Here is a 6901-nt window from a genome sequence, read left to right as displayed (position 1 = left end):
CAGTTTGCCCTGTTCTGTGAAGGAAGTAGTACACAGTGTTGTATGAGATCTTCAGTTTCTTGCCAATTTCTCACATGGAATAGCCTTCATTTCTCAGAATAAGAATGGACTGATGAGTTTCAGAAGAAAGTGCTTTGTTTCTGGCCATTTTGAGCCTGTAATTGAACCCACAAATGCTGATGCCCCAGATACTCAACTAGTCTAAAGTTGGCCAGTTTTATTGCTTATTTAATCAGGACAACAGTTTTCAGCTGTGCTAACATAATTGCAAATGGGTTTTCTAATGATCAATTAGCCTTTTTAAAATGATATGCTTAGATTAGCCAACACAACGTGCCTTTGGAACACAGGAGCGATGGTTGCAATAATGGACTTCTGTGCGCCTACGTAGATATTCCATTAAAAATCAGCCGTTTCCAGCTACAATAGTCATTTACAACATTAACAATGTCTACACTGTATTTCTGATCAATTTTATGTTATTTTAATGGACAAAAAAATGTGATTTTCTTTCAAAAACAAGGACACTGGGTGAGTGGGTGGGTGAGTGAGTGGGTGAGTGTGTGTGTGTGTGTGTGTGTGTGTGTGTGTGTGTGTGTGTGTGTGTGTGTGTGTGTGGTAGTAGTACTAATCAAACGTTTGGACACCTACTCATTCCAGAGTTTTTCTTTATTTTTACTATTTTCTACATTGTGGAATAATAGTGAAGACATCAAAACTATGAAATAACATATATGGAATCATGTAGCAACCAAAGAAGTGTTAAACAAATCAAAATATATTTATTATTTGAGATTTTTCAAAGTAGCCACACTTTGCACACTCTTGGGTTTCTCTCAACCAGCTTCATGAGGTAGTCACCTGGAATGCATTTCAATTAACAGGTGTGCCTTGTTAAAATTTAATTTGTGGAATTTCTTTCCTTCTCAATGCGTTTGAGCCAGTCAGATGTGTTGTGACAAGGTATGGGTGGTATACAGAAGATATCCCTATTTAGTAAAAGACCAAGTCCATATTATAGCTCTCATGAGGACCGCCACAGGAAAGGAAGACCCATAGTTACCTCTGCTGCAGAGTATACGTTCATTAGAGTTACCAGCCTCAGAAATTGCAGCCCAAATAAATGCTTCACAGAGTTCAAGTAACAGACACATCTCAACATCAACTGTTCAGAGGAGACTGTGTGAATCAGGCCTTCATGGTCGAATTGCTGCAAAGAAACTACTACTAAAGACACCAATAAGAAGAAGAGACTTGCTTGGGCCAAGAAATATGAGCAACGGACATTAGACCGCTGGAAATCTGTCCTTTGGTCTGATGAGTCGGAATGTAGATTTTTGGTTCCAACCGCAGTGTCTTTGTGAAACGCAGAGTAGGTGAACGGACGATCTCTGCATGTGTGGTTCCCACCTTGAAGCATGGAAGAGGAGGTGTGATGGTGTTGGGGTGCTTTGCTGGTGACACTGTCTGTGATTTATTTAGAATTCAAGGCACACTTAACCAGCATGGCTACCACAGCATTCTGAAGCGATACGCCATCCCATCTGGTTTGTGCTAAGTGGGACTATCATTTGTTTTTCAACAGGACAATGACCCAACATACCCCCAGGCTGTGGAAGGGCTATTTGACCAAGAAGGAGAGTGATGGAGTTGCAGGAGCCTCTCACACACAGCCGTTCAGATGACCTGGCCTCCACAATCACCCAACCTCAATGCAATTGAGATGGTTTGGAATAAGTTGGACCGCAGAGTGAAGGAAAAGCAGCCAACAAGTGTTTAGCGTATGTGGGAACTCCCTCAAGACTTTTGGAAAAGGAGACAGATGTATGGAGGGCGGAGCTAAAATGTTGGAGTGAACGGCTGTGTGTGAGAGGCTCCTACAACTCTTTTGCGAAACAATCTACTTAACCCACTTTATGGCAGTTTTTACAACAAACGTCTCTTTCTAATACAATATTGTAACTTTCAATGTGAAAATGCCGAGTAATAAGCGACCAAAGGACAATAAATCCACATCGGAGGTGTCGTGTCTTTGGCTATGCCGGATTTAAGCGATATGACATGCTATTCTATAAAATCATTTCTCTGTAATTAATATTACCTGATTGAGCTGTTATCTTCCAAATAAACTCTTAAAGACCTAGTAATCTTTTACATCAGTAGCAGTCAATATTTAATCGTCACTTTATTCAGTCTCATCTGAAAGTTGTAAATTCTTGGTTATCTTCACGAACCCTGGCAGACAAGTTGAATCAGCAATACAACATTTGGTTCAATTATTTATTTACTAAATACCTAAATAATCACACAGAATGGATCATACATTGATTACAAATGATGTCATAAAGGAAGACGTCCCTAGCGGACAGAACAGATATGGTTACACAAAGAAAGGGGGTTGGGTTTTGAATGAAAGAGCGGAAAGACTGAGTAACAAAGGGAGAAGATATGCTATCGTAAATACAGAATCTTATGCATTCTAAATAACCGCCCATTTGGAAAAAGGAAAATGTAATAAATATTTACTCTGAGCTGCGCTTCAATAGGTTGGTCTTAGATGGAAGGCCGGGTTGCCCAGCAGGGATCTCTTGTCCTCTGAAGAATGTCTCTGGTGGTAAACTAGATACGTTGTATTTATCGTTGTGTGTGTTAGATTGGATATGTCGTCCGTCCTTTCCTAGTCCACGTTTACAGTGGATGCTGCTAACTCAATGGCTAGGAGGTATCACTTCTGGAGTGAATAAGAGTTCAAAGTTCATACCAATTGCCATACTTTTAAGCTCGTGCTATATTCTGGCTGGTATCATCGTCACCTTCACATTCTGGCTGGTATAGTCGTCACCTTCACATTGAACACAATGCTAATTTCATTAGGTTATTATCTGAGCCCTTTTAACGTAGGACCGTCGTCCTCACGTAGGACCGTCGTCCTGACGTAGGACCGTCATCCTCATAGTTTCATATTTAAACATTTAAATTGCACAACAATTCCATGTGAATCTGTGAACTAGAATGTGTCGACTTTCCAAGATACAGTTTATGTCATCCTGTCATTAGTAGTAATGTCTCAGACAACAACTGATCTGAGATCATATTCATTAAGTACCAACGCATATTTTCAACTGGTTGGATTATCGAAATATGGTTCCGTTTCACACCTTTGGATGTTACCAGACTCTCTATGTTACAAAGGCTTTACAAGAGTCAACTCTATATAGTAGAGAGAGATAAAAGTGGAAAGGTATTTATGAGGGTCATAAACCTCCCCCAACAGGCCAACGTCATGACAGAGGCATACTCCCCACCAAACAACGAGACAGACATGGCATAGGCACAGGTAACACCATGACACCTTCAGAACTTACCCGGGCTCTGGGAGAACTACGTGTTGCTATAGCTGAGGATTTTAAGGTTACTATTGCTGAACTGGACACCAAAATCGAGAACACCATTCGAACGGTTGCTTCGCAGGGCCAGAATATTGTGGACCTTGAGAAAGCTTCTGAATTCAACGCTGGTAGGATCGACGAGTTAGAGAAGCTATGCACGTCCTTGCAGGATAGTGTGCAGAGGCTTTCTGTGAAAGTGGTCAACCTAGAGGGCCGATCCAGATGTCATAACTGTCGCATTGTTGGTCTGGCAGAGGGGGTGGAGGCTTGCTTTCGCCCCACCGACTTCTTCGCCAAGCTATTGAGGGATGCAATGGGATCCGATGTTTTGGCTTCGGATCCCCAGCTGGACCGTGCACATCACACCCTTGTCCCAGTGCCTGGACCGGGCCAACGTCCTCGCCCAGTAAACATCTGTTGCCACAGTTTCAAGACCAAGGATCTTATCCTGTGCGAGGCTCGAATGAGGGGTAGCCTGTTACATAAAGGACACCCCTTCCGTGTCCATGAGGATTATGCGCCCGATGTGGCAAAGCAAAGCGCCGGCTACAGAGATGTCATGACCAAACTCTACAAACTCCATCTTCGCCCAGCCTTGCTCTTCCCTGCAAGACTCAGAATTACCCCTCCTTCTGGTGAGAAGGTTTGGCTCACCTCGGTTTTGTGTTAGGGTCTGCTCATGGACTGGAATCCATGCTATACCATAACAGGTGAAACCTTATTAAACTGTCTCAGCAAGGGCTACTGAACACATAAGACGCCGAGCCGACCAATGGAGAGTGGTCAGAGCTCTCATTTAACTTAATTTCACTTTCATTCCAGCTGGACGACTGACCTGTCGTTGGAGATCAGAGCGATGCCTGTTTGGGGGCCTTCCAGGTTTGATCATTTACACTTTCGGATGGATATACTTATATTCCCCCATTTTTTTGTTTCGTTATTTATTTTTCAATTCTTACATTATTATCCATCGCCTCCATCCGGAGGCTGGAGGCGGGGGAGTACTGTCACGACTCCTACCGAAGGTGGCTCCCCTTCCCGTTCGGGTGGCGCTCGGCGGTAGTTGTCACTGGCCTACTAGCTGCCACTGATCTTTTCCTCCCCCTCCTTGTCTGTTTATTAGTTACACCTGTTGTTAATTAGGTTTATTAGTTGGGCTTTATTAGCCAGCCGGCCCGCCTGCTGGGTGTGCGGGATTGTTTTATGTGTACACGTCTGTATGTCACGGTTGTTCGTGTACGTGAGTTGTTTTTGGGACTGTTTAGTTCCCCTGTGTTTTGAGGCATTTGTTTTGAGTGGCGTCTGTTTTCACCTGGTTGGTGAATAAAGAAGTAGCGCTACTCTGAACTCTGTCTCCTGCGTCTGACTCCTTCCTCCACTACACCCCGGGCATTACAGTATGTGTATATTTTAAGTTAGTGTAGATTATTATTTTGGGGTATGTATGTATGTGTGTATGTGTCTATGTGTGTGTATGTATACTATATGTATATATATATATTTTTTGTGTGTATATGTATGTATGTGTATATGTATGTATGTGTATATATATTATGTATGTATGTATGTATATATGTATGTATGTATGTATGTATGTATGTATGTATGTATGTATGTATGTATGTATGTAATGTATGTAATGTATGTATGTATGTAATGTATGTAATGTATGTATGTATGTAATGTATGTAATGTATGTATGTATGTGTGTGTGTGTGTGTGTGTGTGTGTGTGTGTGTGTGTGTGTGTGTGTGTGTGTGTGTGTGTATATATATGTATGTATATATATACATACATACATACATACATACATACATACATACATACATACATACATACATACATACATACATACATACATACATACATACATACAGTGGGGAGAACAAGTATTTGATACACTACCGATTTTGCAGGTTTTCCTACTTACAAAGCATGTAGAGGTCTGTAATTTTTATCATAGGTACACTTCAACTGTGAGAGGCGGAATCTAAAACAAAAATCCAGAAAATCACATTGTATGATTTTTAACCTCTCATGCCGGATCCGGGATAATTGTCATCAGCAACGCTGAATAGCATAGCGCCACAGTCAAATAGTATTACTAGAAACACAGCTTAGCCTTTTGTTAATCCACCTGTCGTCTCAGATTTTGAAATTATGCTTTACAGCAAAAGCAATACAAGCGTTTGTGTAAGTTTATCGATCGCTCGACAAAACAATAAGTACACTTAGCATCAGGTAACTTGGTCACGAAAATCATAAAAGCAATCAAATGAATCGTTCACCTTTGATGATCTTGGGATGTTTTTACTCACGAGACTCCCAGTTAGACAACAAATGTTCCTTTTGTTCCATAAAGACATTTTTTATATCCAAATACCTCCGTTAGTTTGGTGCGTTATGCCCAGGAATCCACCGGAAAGAGCAGTCACGACAACGCAGACAAAAATTCCAAATTATATCCATAATGTCCACAGAAACATGTCAGATGTTTTTATAATCAATCCCCAAGGTGTTTTTCAAATATCTATTCGATAATATATCAACCGGGACAGTTGGCTTTTCACTAGGACCGGGAGTAACAATGGCCGCCTTTCTCTTTTGCGCTTAATTCACTCTGAGAGCCCCCACCTATCCACTTACGCAATGTGGTCGTTTACGCTCATTCTTCAAAATAAAACCCTGAAACTATGTGTGAAGACTGTTGACACCCTGAGTAAGCGATATGAAAAGGAATCTGGTTGATATCCCTTTAAATGGAGCAATGGGAGACTATGGAACATGAAGTTTTCAAAATAGAAGCCACTTCCTGGTTTGATTTTTCTCAGGGTTTCGCCTGCAATATCGGTTCTGTTATACTTACAGACAATATTTTGACAGTTTTGGAAACTTTAGAGTGTTTTCTATTATATGCATATTCTAGCATCTGGTCCTGAGAAATAGGCCGTTTACTTTGGGAACGTTATTTTTCCAAACATAAAAATAGTGCCCCCTAGCTTCAAGAGGTTAAGTAATTAATTTGCATTTTATTGCACGACATAAGTATTTGATCATCTACCAACCAGTAAGAATTCCGGCTCTCACAGACTTGTAAGTTTTTCTTTAAGAAGCCCTCCTGTTCTCCACTCATTATCTGTATTAACTGCACCTGTTTGAATTCGTTACCTGTATAAAAGACACCTGTCCATACACTCAATCAAACAGACTCCAACCTCTCCACAATGGCCAAGACCAGAGAGCTGTGTAAGGACATCAGGGATAAAATTGTAGACCTGCACAAGGCTGGGATGGGCTACAGGACAATAGGCAAGCAGCTTGGTGAGAAGGCAACAACTGTTGGCGCAATTATTAGAAAATGGAAGAAGTTCAAGATGACGGTCAATCACCCTCTGTCTGGGGCTCCATGCAAGATCTCACCTCGTGGGGCATCAATGACCATGTGGAAGGTGAGGGATCAGCCTAGAACTACACGGCAGGACCTGGTCAATGACCTGAAGAGAGCTGGGACC

The sequence above is a fragment of the Oncorhynchus tshawytscha genome, linkage group LG30 (genome assembly GCF_018296145.1).
Source record: "Oncorhynchus tshawytscha isolate Ot180627B linkage group LG30, Otsh_v2.0, whole genome shotgun sequence".
NCBI lineage: Eukaryota > Metazoa > Chordata > Actinopteri > Salmoniformes > Salmonidae > Oncorhynchus > Oncorhynchus tshawytscha.
Note: the sequence above shows the minus strand (reverse complement) of the source record.